Source organism: Astyanax mexicanus, chromosome 17 (genome assembly GCF_023375975.1).
Source record: "Astyanax mexicanus isolate ESR-SI-001 chromosome 17, AstMex3_surface, whole genome shotgun sequence".
NCBI lineage: Eukaryota > Metazoa > Chordata > Actinopteri > Characiformes > Acestrorhamphidae > Astyanax > Astyanax mexicanus.
Window position 1 is genome coordinate 18,371,206 of NC_064424.1, and position 17,551 is coordinate 18,388,756.

Consider the following 17,551-nt stretch of genomic DNA (forward strand, 5'->3'; position numbering starts at 1 on the left):
GACCTGTGTGCATACATAAGTACGTATGTGTATCCTTCATAATCTGATAATCATTTGATTCTGTTGACCATTACAGTGCAAAACTGGCCTCAACCTAATGGAGTTGATTTTCTTCTTTTTTTTTTCCTTTTTTTATAAATATCACATTTTCTAATGAGTTCTAATGACTAAACTTTGCCACTTGAGTTGCTCAGCTGATGTTTTTTTTTTTTTTTAATGTCCCTCTGCAAAAAAAAAAAAAAAAAACCTGTGGAAATATTAAACTGGTTCGACACAGTTTTTGTGAAGACAGATAAATCATTGTAACTGGTCCGAGATTTCCTTTTCTGCATTTTTGTTAATTCTTTTGTTGTTTTACTTTTAAAAACTAGTGGGAATGAAAAAGGATCCTCGCACATTCTATGCAAAACTGTAGAGAGCATTTAATAATGCAAAGAATTCTGTCCGCTATCGATATTACATTTATTCTACTTTATGTATACAGTTTGTATTTATAAACTGAGTTGCAATCTAAACTGTATCAATAAAAAAACTTATTAATAAAAGCTGGGCCACTGGGCCACTGCCTCAAAGTGTTAAAACCGAGAACGTCGCAGAAAACGTGACACAGAAATCTGGAATGGTTGTCAGCTGTGGACGGAACCCGGGCCAATTAAAACGGCTGTTGGAGAAGCTGCTGAAATGCCACTGAAACACTGTTCTTTCACACTGCAGAGTTGTGACCTTTCTCATAGTATAGGTTGGTGTCTGTCAGGTAAACCAAGCCCAAGTTCATTTGAGTTAATTTAAGCTCATTTGTGGTTCAAGTATGGGTTTGAAAAAGGGGTGAAAGGTGAAATGTGCTGAGCTAAAGAAATTGGGGTGCACAGCTTGGTTTAGGATGTGTTAGCAAGTCTTTGCTATCATAATGTCGGGAAAAGTAAACCATGTGCAGATCTAGTGATGGGGATACAGCTAAATACAGTGATGGGGAATATCAGCTAAATGCGTGGAACAATTGGCCTGGCTAAATTGGAAAAAATGGGTAAAACCTAAAATAAATAAATCTTGACAAAAAATGCAATAAAATAATATATAAAATAAGATTTATAATGAGCTTATGCTAATAATTGCAACATGACATGAGACAGTTCATACAGATGTTTTATAAACATATTATGGCATGTTATAAAAGATAGAAAGGAAAAGTTCCATCACAAAAAGCTTAAGGGGAACAAAATCCTTTATAAAACGGATAATAAATAATAGACGTGTATAAAAATAGATTTTAAATAGACAAGCGCTGTCCGGGTGATACTGCTAAGTAGTGCTGCAGAATATATAAAAATGTAAAAAATTAAGTTCTGTGACCTCAATTATATATTATAGGTTGGTGTCTGTCAGGTAAACCAAGCCCAAGTTCATTTGAGTTCATTTAAGATCATTTGTGGTTCAAGTGTGGATTTTAAAAAGGGGTAAAAGATGAAATGTGGTGACAGTGGACCCAGCAGTTACAGGAAATGTTGTGCTGAGCTGAAGAATTAAGGTGCACAGTTTGATTTAGGATGTGTTAGCAAGTCTTTGCTATGATAACGTCGGGAAAAGTACACCTTGTGCAGCTCGAAAGGCACAAATGGAATGTACTAGTTCATTATATTAATTAATCATGGAGGTGTTTTGGGCATAGCATCCAATAAATGAATCCCATTGTGTCCCCTGCCATTCCCTTTAAGAGCCAAATGTCCTCTGACTTGGGCAGATTGCTATTCTAATGGTGCAGCGTTTCTGCGTTTCTTAGCAGAGGAAACTGAGCTGCTTGTACACACACTGTGAAGATCCGTGAGCAGGTCATTTACAGAAACAACAATGTTAAGATAAGATTTATGGTATTAATCATTTCAAATGTTTGCCTCACACCTTAATTATCAATAATCATTATTCACATTAGTTATGTCAAAAAAAAAAGAAATTGTTAAGACATTTCTAAATCATTTAACAATGTTTATTACTGTTGCACTTTTGTACTATTAGTTGTGATCCATATTGCGAAGATAGCAATACACCAGAAATTTACCTGAACACACCTTATTTTGAGACCACGTATAAATATATATATCGAAAAAATATAAACAAGCTATAGTTGCTATTTAAACAATGCAGCCGCACCTGTAATAGTGGATATACAGCTCACTAACAGATGAACAGGTGGGACAATTGACTTAAAGCTAAATTGGGGAGAAAAATGGGAGAAATAAGAAATAAATAATAAAAATGATTTCAAAAAAATGAATGTCTGGTTACAGACAACACGAGTTGTCTGTAATATGCAATGAAAATGCACAGAACAAAAATAAAATGTATTAAAAATGTATTGTAGACTTGTTGGCTATAGCTAGGTAAACTTTTGGATGGCGTCATTTTGGGCAGTTTATTTAGTGACAAATCCAGTATCACGCAAATTGCAATTTGCCTCAAAACAGCTCAGAACACACTATATACAGCTTTTATAATTACACCTGTGCTTTATCAGCTTCAATTTTTACTAAATGATTACAAAAAAAAACTGCAAGAATCATTTCGCCTGTATTGATTTTTGAGAATTCTTATATACAGTAGAAATAGAACATTTTCAAAAAATATTTTGTTTCCATTTGTAAGATATGAAGTTTTTGTCTTTCGACTTCTATTCATGTGCCAAGTGCAGCCATTCTTTTTACAGAATGACTTGCAGTTTAATCCAGTAATTGAAGCAGGTGGATTCTAGAGTTTTGCCCAAGCCTCCTACAGGTACAACAGAATGTCCTTCCTTAATTCTGCCATATGGAGGGCAGTGACATTACCCATCTGTGTGAGCATTTTGCTTTACATGGTAGACAAGGCCTTAAGGCAAGATTATTCAGTTCTGACACTGAAAAAAAATACTGTTTAAGGATTTGCTTTAAATCAGCACAAATGTTCTGGACTCTGACTTTCAAGAACAACAACGGATGACACCTGGCATAAGATTAAAATTTAGTATTAAATCATTTTTACAATATGTACAGGACCTGAACTGAAGAACCCTGCACTACATAGTAGACTACAAAAATGTAGGTTAATAAGAAGCGGGGAAATAACAGAACCCTGATCTGATTGGTAAGTCTTTACCCAGTCTGTGGTAAAATGTAACCAAAAACAAAATGCAATATTTTGTCAATTCCATAGAACACTGATTCTCAACTGGTGGGTTGGGACCCAAAAGTGGGTCGCAGACACGTTCTGAGCTTGTAAAAAATAAATACGATAAAAAAATAATAATAATAATGCTGATTCTGATCTTGTACTCATCTTTAAAATAAAAAAAAAAAGACTTTTATTTTTTTTTATTTTATTGTTGTAAATTTTTACACATAGTTGCCATGTTTCTCTTCAGTTTCTTTTTTTTTTAAATGCTCTTATTTTTTTTTTTTATCCATGTATTGTTAAAATGGGTTTTTGAAAGCTTTTTTTTTTTTCAAAAATAAATTTGTTTGGTTTGTATTCTATAAAAGTAGGCAGCGACATAATGACCATGAGAAAATGTGGGTTCCAAGCTGAGACCAGTTGGGAACACCTGCCTTAGACCAATATTTGATTCAAAGTAGAACAAAAAACCCATATCAGATGGAAGTTGAAAGTGAGATATTTTACTATTTAAAAATAAAAAAAACATGATAACCATTTAGAACCTGATGTCGGCAACAAATCTTAAAAAAGCTGGGACAAGCCAATAAAAGGCTGGCGAAAGTTAAAGTGGTAATAATAAAAACAGCTGCAACAGGAGAAATAACTGCATCATTCACCATTTACAAAACATAATATCATCCAAAGATTCAGAGGCAATAAACAAGGCCAATAATCAACACTGGATGCTGGTCCTCAGGTGGTCCTACATATAAAATAGGCAAGAAACTCTCGGGTTCAGTAACTTCCAGAATTCACTGCTGTGAACACAGTTTTAAAAAATGAGTGCTTTTTTTTTTTTTTTTTAGAAAATGACATGTGTCAGAAAGGAACAGCAAGGGAGTAATTTGCGAACAGTTTATTAACAAGAAAACAATCAATAAACCAAAACTAAACTCAAAACAAGATACAGGAACACATATGACTACTAGAATAAACACAAAATAAATTACAGATAGAAAAACAAAGAAACAGCGACCTGACGGACGTAGAACACATACAAGAACCGACAAGAGACACTGAAACAAAGGGACTCTATATATACACACATGGAAGTAACAGGGAAAAAAAAGGAAACACCTGAGGACAGGTAACGAGAGGGCAGAGCTACAAATGAACACAGGTGAGGAGACTGAACACAGGGTCGGACACAAAGAAAACAACACAGAGAGCCATGTGATAAGGAAAGCACAGGGGGAGGGAGCACAAAGGAACGGAGGAAAAACAGAGAGATAGACAAGGAAAGAAACGGAACAGAACGAGAATGTGACAAAATGATATATGTTTTATCATCTTCTATTGTGAACAAAAACCATTGCATTCTGCATTTAATTACATTTAATTACATCTTATACAGTGTCACAACCTTTTGGGAACAGGGAATGTATATAACATACGTAGTTTTTAGGAGTAGTAATTTAAACAGTGTGCTTTACAGTTTCATTACTTGAGAAACTTTATCTTGGATGACCTGCTTGGATGCTTGAACTATGTTACAGTTTGGTCTTGGGCCATACAAATTTCCCATTCCCAGTGACAGCTGAGTTAAAGTGTTAATTAAACTTAATGGCTTGCTCTGATTGTTTTGTGAGTTGTTTAATATGCAGCAAATTAATTGCACACGATTACACAAATAAAAGCTAATTGTGTATTTAAAGTCAATGCTTTAATGCTCATTATAAAAGCCACCCCGGCAGTTAAGTGTAATGTTTAGCATGGTTATAAATTTGCGCCGCGGCCAAACGGACTGCAAATTAGGATGCGCAAATTGAACTGTCTTTGAACTGGAAAATATTTGCTGTGCTCCCAGCTGATTCTCTGGCACCGGAGTTACAGCGTTTCTTCTTTTTTTTTTTCTTTTTTTTCGGTTTTGTTTTGATGGTGGCTCTCCAGAGATCATTTTATTTTCCCGTGCATGTGCACACAGCATGTAAACAAATAGTTTATCTCTGTCTTTTTTTTTTCTCCAGTAGAATCTGTTTATCCATGCTGTGCTCCCCAGGTACACTGCTTTAATGACTCCGCTTTAAAACGTATTGTGGCTTGTTTGGTTTTTGGCAAATTAAGACTGAAAAATGATATATATATATATATTATGACTTGGAAAAAAGTGCACTCTGTACTGAACAACAGAACATTTTGAGACTAATTAAAAAGGAAAAAATAGCTGGAGAAATATCAGCCATGTCAACAAAAAATGCTACATCAATGCTACACGTTTTATTGGGAAAGTGCTATGCGCTAATGAAATTACCACAGTGTGTCTAATTGCCATTATATAGCATTAATTATGAGAACACTTTGTTTGTGCTGCTAAAACTGTCACAAAGCAGTTCAAACCGACTCAAGCTTACGTTATATTTATGGGAGGTTATTAGTGTTAGTTCATTTTACAGCAAGACATTTGCCATTTTTACTGGCTTTTAAATAGATATTAAAATATTTGACAGTATAATCTTTAGTGGTTCGGATAAAAGACTAGTTTAACTTTCACTGGAGATCTTTATCCAAAAAATATACAGTACAGGCCAAAAGTTTGGACACACCTTCTCTTTTTCAATGCGTTTTCTTTATTTTCATGACTGTTTACATTGTAGATTCTCACTGAAGGCATCAAAACTATGAATGAACACATGTGGAGTTTTATGTACTTAACAAATATATATATATATATATATATTCTAGCTTCTTCAAAATAGCCACCCTTTGCTCTGATAACTGCTTTGTACACTCTTGGCATCATTCTCTCAATGAGCTTCAAGGGGTGGTCACCTGAAATGTTTTTCCAACAGTCTTGAAGGATTTCAAGGAGTTCCCAGAGGTGTTTGTTTAGCACTTGTTGCCCCTTTGCCTTCTTCACTCTGCAGTCCAGCTTACCCCAAACCATCTAGATTGGGTTCAGGTCCGGTGACTGTGGAGGCCAGGTCACTTTTTTGTTAAGTGCTAAACTCCACATGTGTTCATTCATAGTTTTGATCCCTTCAGTGAGAATCTACAATGTAAATAGTCATGAAAATAAAGAAAATGCATTGAAAGAGAAGGTGTGTCCAAACTTTTGGCCTGTACTGTATATATATATATATATATATTGTTAACAATGTAACACAAGCTTTTAACTACATGGATTTGATGAAATACTTTAAGGAACCATCAAATGAAAGATTCCCATGGTTTAGGGTACAGATTTAAGCTTTATAGTATACAGAGCAATATTTAGAGTCCTATCTTACACCCTGCACAAGTGGTATCGTGATGCTACCATACACCCTGTGAATAGTCATTTTTTTTACTTCACACTCGCACTGTTTAAATAGTGTCAGAGTTTAGGAATAAATCTAAACTGATGGGGTGGTGGTCTGGAAGTTAGGTGTGTTCAGGTACATTTTGGGCGTGTTGGTGCACCACTGACTAATTTAAACCCTGACAACAGTCAACTGTCATACAGCCAAACTTATCCAAGCTATGCAGCTATACATCAACATAAAAAATAAAATAGCATTGCTGTTTCTGTAAATACCTTCACAGCATGAACACACAAGACAGTTTCCTGTGCTGAGAAGCACAGAAGCGCTGTGCCGTAAAAATAGCAATCCGCCAAAGTCAGAGCGCACCTGGCTTCTAAAGGTAATGGCAAGTGAATTTTGTTTGACCTTTTTGAGTCAAACAAGGTGTATTTTCTGCATGTTCACAATACCAAAGACACACTGATACGCCCTAAAATCAAGCTGCACCATGCATGGTTGACAACTCGCCCATAGGTTCTATGATGACGCCTATGATTGGTGTCCAGCTCAGTCAGTGATGTTTTGCTAAAACTGACATTAAGGAATTCTACATAATACAGCTCTGGAAAAAAACAAGAGACCACTTGGTGATGATGTTTTTCCTTGATTTTGCCAAATTGAAAACCTCTGGAATACAATCAAGAGGAAGATGGATGATCACAAGCCATCAAACCAAACTGAACTGCTTGAATTTTTGTACCAGGAGTAAAGGCATAAAGTTATCCAAAAGCAGTGTGTAAGACTGATGGAGGAGCACACGCCAAGATGCTTAAAAACTGTGATTAAAAACCAGGGTTATTCCACCACATATTGATTTCTGAACTCTTAAAACTTTATGAATATGAACTTGTTTTCTTTGCATTATTTAAGGTCTGAAAGCTCTGCATCTTTTTTGTTATTTCAGCCATTTTTCTTTTTTTTTTTTAATAAATGCCAATGCTCTAAATGACAAAATTTTTGTTTGGAATTTGGGGGAAAGATTGTCTGTAGTTTATATTATAAATCAACAATGTTCATTTTAATCAAACATATACCTATTAATAGCAAAATCAGAGAAACTGATTCAGAAACTGCTCTCTTAATTTTTTTTCAGTGCTGTAATTCAAAGGATACAACTTATCAGAGTTGTTAGTTAGTCAGACAGCAATTCATTTGCCATTTCTTTTTGGATTTTGGAAAAGTGTTTGACAATTTGACTTGATAGTTGTCAGTGTTTAAGCTGGTTTTTGAAGATAATAAAGCTGTTCCTCACTGGAAACTTCATCTTACAGATTGTGTTAATCATTTTTTTGTAAAAAAAAAAAAAAAAGAGGAAGAAGCAATTTTCCTTAAGAAGTGTCTTTGATTTAGTTCTTTAAAGAACCATTAAATGGCTCCTTTGCATTATGAAAGAAATGTTCTTGAAGACTGAGAGCATTCACTTTGCTCACTGGAGAATAATAGCCAATAACATTTTACTTTTTGGAGTAGTGTCATGGTCAGAACAGAATAGCAGACAAGCGCAGATACTGATAAAAACAAAGTAGGTTTATTATAATAATAAACAGATGTAATCAGGGTCGATACAGAAATATGGTTGATCACCAGTAGACAGAGCAATGCAGACAAAACCATACCATAAACGAGAGACAGTCCAGAGTTCATACACAAGCAATCCAGTATCAGAGATAATCCAAGAGGCGGTGGTGAAAGTACAGTCCAGGTCATACACAAACAATCCAATATCAAAGGCAGAGGCAAGAATCGGCGTCGAGAAACAAAAAGCAAGGTCATACACAAAGTAAACTGAGACAAGAGATAAGTAACGCTTTGTATGAGGATAACCTACAATACGCGGCGATGAAGTCTGTTTGGCGTGCACCTTTATAGTGCCAGTAATCAGTATTCGGGGCTTCCTGGTGGAAGCAGGTGAGGTGTCACGTGATCAGGTGAGTGCGTGATGTCAGCGGGTGGTGCATTCTGGGTAGTGTAGTTGTTAACCTGAGAACCTCCGTTAGAGCTTGGTGTGGAAGGGACAGAGGAGCTAACAGCACCAGACGTGACAGTACCTCCCCCCAAGGGAGTCGGAACGGAGCCGGAACGGGGACGACCACGACGACGCCCACCCGACGGGCAGGGAGTACCGGCGGGAGGACCAGGCGTAGCCTCAGAGGTGACGGGCAGGCGGGGGTTGCGAGACTGGGAACCCCTACGCACCGGAGCCGAAGAAGAGAGTGAGCGCTTGGGACGCCCACGGGGTCGAGGAGCAGGCTTACTAGGGTGACGGGCATGAAATTCAGCCAGTAGAGCAGGATCCAGCACGTCACCGGCGGCAACCCAGCAACGCTCCTCAGGGCCGTAACCCTCCCAGTCTATGAGGTACTGGAGCACACCGCCACGCCTGCGTGAATCCAACACCTCTCGAACCGCATAGGTAGACGAATCCTCCCCCTCCACTGCCGCGGGCGGCACGTCATCTGGAACACCCTCAGCAAGCGGACCTGGGACAAGAGGCTTGAGCAGAGAAACATGGAACGAGTTATGCACCCTGTACTGAGCCGGCAACTCGATCTTATAAGTCACCTCATTAACCTGAGACAACACTTTAAATGGGCCAATATACTTAGGCAGCAGTTTCCTACAGGCCCCTTCAAACCTCAAGTCCCGGGTCGACAACCACACCCTGTCTCCGGGTTGGTATTGGGGGGTGGTACCACGGTGTCTGTCGGACTGCTCCTTATATTTCCGTAAAACCTCCGAGATTTGCTGATGCGTCTCCTCCCACACCTGCTCACTCCGCTTCATCCAGTCGTCGACAGCGGGGATCTCAGTGGATGATGCTGTCCACGGAGCTAACGGAGGCTGGTAACCCAGAATGCACTGGAATGGAGTGAGACCAGACGTGGAGTTAATCAGGGAATTCTGAGCTATTTCAGCCCAAATTAAATACTGAGACCATTCTGACGCATGCTTAAAACAGTACAATCTTAAAAACTTTCCCAACTCTTGGTTAACCCTCTCACATTGACCATTACTAGTGGGATGAAACCCAGAAGTGAGACTCACGTGTACACCCAAATGTTCAAAAAACGATTTCCATACCCTAGAAGTAAATTGAGGACCTCTATCTGACAAAATGTCCTCCGGGACCCCATAATGTCTGAAAATGTGTGTGTATATAGCTTGGGCGGTCTGAAGAGCAGTAGGAAGAGCAGGAAAAGGGATAAACTTAACACCCCTAGAAAATCTGTCTACAACAGTAAGGACAGTAGTGTAACCTTCAGATTCAGGTAAATCGGTAACAAAATCTACTGCAATATGTGACCATGGTCGTTCTGGAACAGGTAGACGACATAGCTTACCGGCTGGAAGGGTTTTGGGTGTTTTGCATTGTGCGCAGATAGAACATGAAACCACGAAAGTTTGAACGTCAGCTCGCATGGTTTCCCACCAGTACCGAGCTGAGATTAGTTGTAGCGTGCGTGTAACGCCTGGATGACCGGACGTAAGGGCAGCATGTGCCCAGCCAATGAGCTGATCGCGAAACTGCTCAGGTACGTAAATCTTGTGAGGAGGGCAACCCTCCGGAGGTTGTGTGTTAGCTTGACTCTGCTGAATAAGGTCATCGAGTTCCCATCTAATAGCTGCTACTTTCACAGTGGGTGGCAGAATGTGTTCGGGTTCGGAAGCGTGGCATGTGTCGTCTGGGGCACTGAAAACACGAGATAAGGCATCAGCTTTAGTATTCCGGTTACCTGGACGAAACGAGATCGAAAAATTGAAACGGGAGAAAAACAATGACCAACGAGCTTGACGGGGGTTTAGACGTTTAGCAGTACGGAGATACTCTAGGTTCTTGTGATCAGTAAGAACGGTGAATGGATGTGCAGCACCTTCCAGCCAGTGACGCCACTCCTCTAGAGCTAGTTTTACAGCCAGCAGCTCTCTATCCCCTATCCCATAATTACGCTCCGCTGGTGACATTTTCTTTGAGAAAAAGGCTATGGGGTGAAGCTTAGGCGGTGAACCGCTGCGTTGTGAGAGAACTGCTCCGATGCCAGTATTAGAAGCATCGACTTCAACAACAAAGGGTAAATCTGGATTAGGATGTGTGAGAATGGGGGCAGAGACAAAGGCGGCTTTTAACGCTTGGAAAGCTTGGTCAGCTTCAGGGGACCACTTGAGAATTTTGGTAGCATTCTTAGTTAATGCTGTAAGGGGGGCAGCTATGGTACTGAAGTTGCGTATGAAACGCCTGTAGAAATTGGCGAATCCTAAGAAACGTTGGAGATCTTTGATAGATTGGGGAACAGGCCAGCTAGTAACGGCGTCTACCTTCGAGTCATCCATAAGGACTCCCTGGGAGCTGATAACATAGCCGAGAAATGCGACTCTCTGAAGGTGGAACTCGCATTTCTCGGCTTTAGCATATAGATTGTTCTCCAAAAGTCTCTGGAGAACCGAGCGCACGTGCTGCACGTGGGAATCAAGGTCTGAGGAATAGATTAATATGTCATCTATAAAAAGCGTAACATACTTGCCAATCATGTCTCTAAAAACATCATTCATAAATGACTGAAACACTGCGGGGGCGTTAGCGAGACCATAGCTCATAACTAAATATTCGTAGTGGCCATTGGTGGTGGTAAACGCTGTTTTCCACTCGTCCCCCTCCCTAATGCGAACCAAATTGTACGCACTACGCAGATCAAGCTTGGTAAAGTAAGCAGCCGTACGCAGTTGCTCGAGAGCACAAGGAATTAAGGGCAAAGGGTAAGCAAATTTCTTTGTTATGGCATTCAAACCTCTATAATCAATACAAGGTCTCAGTCCCCCGTCCTTTTTCTTAACAAAGAAAAACCCAGACCCGACAGGGGACTTCGACGGCCGAATGAAACCCTGGGCTAATGCTTCGGTGACATAATCATGCATAGCCTTTTCCTCATCGAGTGTAAGGGGGTAGACTCTAGCTTTGGGTAGGGTGGCACCCTCCACTAGGTCGATGGCACAATCATAAGATCGATGCGGAGGTAATTTAGTAGCGTTTTCCTTGCTAAACACTTCTAAAAACTCTGAATATTCAGGGGGTACAACAACGGGATCAGAAATTTCAGGACTCTCTACAGAAGTAGACTGAATAACTAGACTATCCAGAGCTAAACAATGTTCATGACAGTGAGCAGACCAAACCGTGATATCCCCATCGCGCCAGGAGACAGTGGGATCGTGAGTCTTCAGCCACGGCATGCCCAGGATAACTGGATGCTCGGTGCAGGGAAGCACGAAAAGTGGTAGTTCCTCAAAATGAAGGGCGCTGGCTTGTAGAGTGATGGGCAGAGTCTGCAGGGTAACCGGCTTGGAGCGGACAGTCTTTCCATCAACAGCATGGATGGCCAATGGACGTAGAAGTTCTCTGGTGGGCACTCCATGCTCCTTAACTAGGTCCTGGCTGATGAAGTTCCCCTCCGACCCGGAATCTACAAGCGCTGGGACAGAGAGCATACCAGTAGGTAACATAATATTAACAGGCAAAGTAAAACATTTAGAGCGAAGGATTGTGTTGTGCTTACGTACCACGTTAGCGCGTGGAGAGCACTCCACGCGCTGTCCCAGGGCTGGAGCTTTCACAGGTCGGGTCAGGAGACCACACTCAGCCTTGAAATGCCCGGCCTCTCCACAATAAAGGCATAGGCGAAGCCGGATTCGACGCTGCCGCTCCTCTGGAGTTAGCCGGGTTTTCTGGATATCCATGGGCTCTGGGGCAGGCAGCGCAGCTTTCTCTGGAGTGGGAGCGCGGGGCAGAGACACAGGAGTGTGTTGAGTGCGAGGACTGATCTCGGGTCGGCGCGAGAGAAGTTGATCCAACCGGATCGACAGTGAAATGAGCTGATCCAGGGTCAGGGAATCATCTCTGCAGGCTAATTCCCTCTGTACATCTGAATTAAGTCCGCATCTAAACACGTTGAACAAAGCAGCGTTATTCCACCCACTACCAGCCGCGAGAGTGCGAAACTCCAGCGCGTAGGAAGCCACCGGCTTCTGACCTTGCTTAAGAGCCAGCAAAAGTTCTCCATTAGACTGTCCATAACGCGAATGATCAAAAACTGAGCGGAAAGTAACCAAAAAGTCAGTGTAACTAGCCCCAGAAAGGTCTTCCCAAATAGCTGTAGCCCACTCGAGTGCCTTACCAGAAAGCCGTGAGATAATGAAACCGATCTTAGCTTTATCGGTTGTAGGCGGTGAATTACTGAAAAACACGGAGCATTGTAAAAGAAAACCGCTGCATTTTTCCGGATCCCCATCAAACAACTCCGGTTTAGAGACAGAAAATCCAGGCACAGAAGAGTTAGCGTTAGGCATACTGGGGGCAGCTAACGGGCTAGGGCTAGGCTCAGTTACGCCTCTGAGGTGAGCTAGCAGCTCAGCTAGTTGTTGCTGCTGCGTGGTTTGCTGGCGGGCTAGCTCAGAAACAGCTTGGGTCACACCAGCGAGCGTTTGCTGGTGCTGACCGAGTAGCCTCCCCTGGTTGGCTAAACCAGATCTAATAGCCTCAGTATCTGCTATCTGATTTAGTTCGGCCGCGTATTCTGTCATGGTCAGAACAGAATAGCAGACAAGCGCAGATACTGATAAAAACAAAGTAGGTTTATTATAATAATAAACAGATGTAATCAGGGTCGATACAGAAATATGGTTGATCACCAGTAGACAGAGCAATGCAGACAAAACCATACCATAAACGAGAGACAGTCCAGAGTTCATACACAAGCAATCCAGTATCAGAGATAATCCAAGAGGCGGTGGTGAAAGTACAGTCCAGGTCATACACAAACAATCCAATATCAAAGGCAGAGGCAAGAATCGGCGTCGAGAAACAAAAAGCAAGGTCATACACAAAGTAAACTGAGACAAGAGATAAGTAACGCTTTGTATGAGGATAACCTACAATACGCGGCGATGAAGTCTGTTTGGCGTGCACCTTTATAGTGCCAGTAATCAGTATTCGGGGCTTCCTGGTGGAAGCAGGTGAGGTGTCACGTGATCAGGTGAGTGCGTGATGTCAGCGGGTGGTGCATTCTGGGTAGTGTAGTTGTTAACCTGAGAACCTCCGTTAGAGCTTGGTGTGGAAGGGACAGAGGAGCTAACAGCACCAGACGTGACAAGTAGAGTACTGATTTAAGAATTCTAGTTTTTTTTAGAGATGTCTAAACTGCAGCCAACCAAACCAAATGGACATTTTTGTAGGTTTTTATTTTCCACTTTTTTACCCTTTTTTATAAGTTAAATAACCAAAAAGTATTTTGGCTTGTTTTTCAAATAAAAAAAAAAACAATTACAAAACTACTACTATTACTGCTGTCACAAAGTTCAATGTTTAAAGAGAACACATTATAATTTTATAATTCTAAGAATATTTATGGTAGGTGATGGGCGTTTTACAGCTGGACATTTGTTAGCTGTAGGTTTTTATTTTGCCACTTTTTCCCTATTGAATACATTAAATCAACAAAATCTATTATTGTTTGCTTTTTAAAGGAAAAGAGAATTACAAAGTTACTACTACTACTACAACTACTAATATTTACTGATTATTTATTGAACACATACCAACAAAGCACAAGCACAATTACCTCAGCAGTGCTATTCTAATCATGCATTTATTTTAGCAGTGCTATTCTAGTCAGCTATTACATATCCTGTACATCAGTAGTGCTTTTCTAATCATAAGTGTTGCTCAGCAGTGCTACTCAAGTCAAATCAATTCACACAATTCAAGAGATGCAGTCAGTCTTTTGAACAAACAAATGCTAAAGCTAAATTAGCTCAGCTAACATCCCCATCCTAACCCTGCACAGCTTGTAACTTCCAGCTAGGGAATAGACGGTTAGTTTGTGGAAAGGCAGGAAACTGATGCTCAGAATGATAAGAACACTTTTGTGGAGCTATAGTGAGTAAAGAAGTAGGACAAGTGTGGAGGAGTCGAGATGGAGGTGGATGTAAGGTTGTTCTACAACTTTTGGTTCCATCTAACAAAGTTTAGTTTCAAATTAATTTCTACCTCCAAAAAACAAAAAGTATCAATAGTGAAATCTCTACAAGATTTGTTCCTTGTTTTTCTTGATTTTCATATGTACTTGTTTGCAGTTAGTCTATGATAAAAAATAAATAAATAAAAATCTAACATCCTTCTTAGATAAAGCAGTGTGTGGGAGCTATAGTTGGTAACATGTGGGAGGAGAAAACATGAGCTAAAGGACTGAAGGCTAGAGAATTCTGTAAAGGTTAAATCTAAATAGAAGTACATGCTAATCATTTGGAGTCGAGCCAAATGATGCTAGAGGATTGTAAGCATAAAAAAAAATATATAAAAGCATCTCTGTTGATTAATGTCTTTTATACATTGCCGTATTTTTTGCACTATAAGGCACACATAAAGCCTGCTGCTAACCCCGGCTAGCACTGCTAGAGCAGTATAAGCATTACCTCCTAACCGCACTTTCAGGTCTTTCGCCGTTCAGTGGTGCTTCACATTGTTCAGGCATGAAAGAAAATATGTTTTTTTTTTTTAAATATATAAATAAATATATAATGCTAACAAAGAACATTAAAGTCATGTCACTTTTTGACCTCAGACATTAAAAGTTTTCAGTTTATTTTATTTAATTGTTTTTTGTTGTTTTTTTTTGAAAAAAAAGAAGCAGAATTTACGATGACTTTTTATGGCCACCGTTAAAGCTAAAATAAAATAAAATAAAAGAATAAGAATAAAGTCATAATATATGTTAGTGCTGGGCAGTATGGCCAAAAATGCATATAGAGGGCAGCGCCCTCTAGTGTTAAGGCAGTATACTGAATGAACCGGTATACCACCCAGCACTAATATGAGTATATCAGACTGTATGTTTACAGTGTTTACTGTGTGTTTACAGTGTTAAAACAAGCTACGTGGGAAAAACTGCTAGCTAATATAGCTCTGGCCAGTCTAGCGCTGTGGGGCAGCATTAGCTGGCGGTTAGCCGCTAATGCTAATGCTCCAGCTTTAGTGCTGAAGAAATTAGGAAATCTAAGTTTACTGTAAATAAACAGAAACGCTTTACTCACCTAAATAGTTTAGAGTTTTCAGGAGAGACATCTATGTAGATTAACAGGGTTTGTTAAGTAAGTATTTTTTTTTATTACAGCTTTGTTTACTTAGCTTAGCTTTATTTAACTAGTGTCTCTTAAAATGTGCCTTATAATCCGTTGCACTTCTGTGTGAAAATAGAGCAAAAAATAGACGTTCATTGATAGTGTGCCTTATAATACTGTGCACCTTAAAGTGCGAAAAATCTATAAGGTGCACAGTATATATTTTATATATTGCATAATTGTAAAATGTTCTGTGCATGAACTATAAATGGCACTTTTGCCACTTCTCAGCTTCCTACCTGGGTAAAATTCTCCCTAGATTAAAGTTCTCTCTGTGTTCACATGGGTTTCCTTCAGCAGTCCAAATGAAATGAAGACCACGTGAGTTGGTTACTCAAAAAAAAAAAAAAATATATATATATATATATATATATATACACTACCGTTCAAAAGTTTGGGGTCACATTGAAACGTCCTTATTTTTGAAGGAAAAGCACTGTACTTTTCAATGAAGATAACTTTAAACTAGTCCTAACTTTAAACAAATACACTCTGTACATTGCTAATGTGGTAAATGACTGTTCTAGCTGCAAATGTCTGGTTTTGGTGCAATATCTACATAGGTGTATAGAGGCCCATTTCCAGCAACTATCACTCCAGTGTTCTAATGGTACAATGTGTTTGCTCATTGGCTCAGAAGGCTAATTGATGATTAGAAAACCCTTGTGCAATCATGTTCACACACCTGAAAACAGTCTAGCTCATTACAGAAGCTACAAAACTGACCTTCCTTTGAGCAGATTGAGTTTCTGGAGCATCACATTTGTGGGGTCAATTAAACGCTCAAAATGGCCAGAAAAAGAGAACTTTCATCTGAAACTCGACAGTCTATTCTTGTTCTTAGAAATGAAGTGTAATGGGATGGGAGCAGTAGCTCTCCAGCCCAGAAGGTTTTAGAACCCAAGTGCAGAGCAGTGGATCTCAAAGCAGGTAAACCCAAGAAAAAAATGAAAATAATAATAATAATAAATATATAATTGTTAATATATATATATATATATATATATATATATATATATATATATATATATATATATATATATATATATATATATAGGATATATAATAATATTATATAATTATTATATTATATTATATTATATAATTATATTATGTATATATAATTATTATTAAACCCCGCTTCACGCGGGGATCGAACCCAGGCTGTCACGGCCGCAGCCCAATGCTCTAACCGCTGAACCAGCGAGCGGATTGGGACGCGGCCGCTTTATTCGCCCTTAGAGCCTCCGCCGAAAGGGGCGGAGCAACGAAAACGGGTGGAGAGGGAAAACAGGCGGAAAACAAAACGTGAGTGAGAGAAAGGGGGAGAATTGTAAACAAGACTCGCCGTGGAAGCTACGGCTACCTCTTATGAGATGAGGTGAAGGATTAACTAAACAAAAGGGCTTCCAAACAAAACAAAACTGAACTGGGGTGCTTGTGGATTATATGCTGTTCCACCAGAGAGGGGAGGAACAGCGGGAGAGAGAAGGTGAGCGTGCCTCGCGGCTGCTTCACATACACACACACACACACACAGACACACAGGAGAGAGCACACAGCTTAATCTCCAGCAGACTCGAGAGTGAGGAAAGGGACAGAGGAAGATACTTTTGCGGGAGGAGTTTTGCCAGCGGTGCTGAACAAAACTCTCTCCAAAGGGACAGCAGGAAGAGAAAGAGAAAAGAGCCGAGGCTCACTCGAAAAAAAAAACGGGCATAGATTCGCTCTCACGAGCTTCAAAGATCCAGCGCCGAGTGGGTGGTTGGCTCTGCTTTTAAGGTGTTCATAGCAGGTGTTGGTAATTAGCCAATTAACCCTCGGCGCTGGCCTGGCACGCCCTCCGATGCCCCGGAGGACGCCTCAGTCGGCCACCAGCCCTTACATGAAGGCTATTCCATGCGAGAAATTGCTAAGAA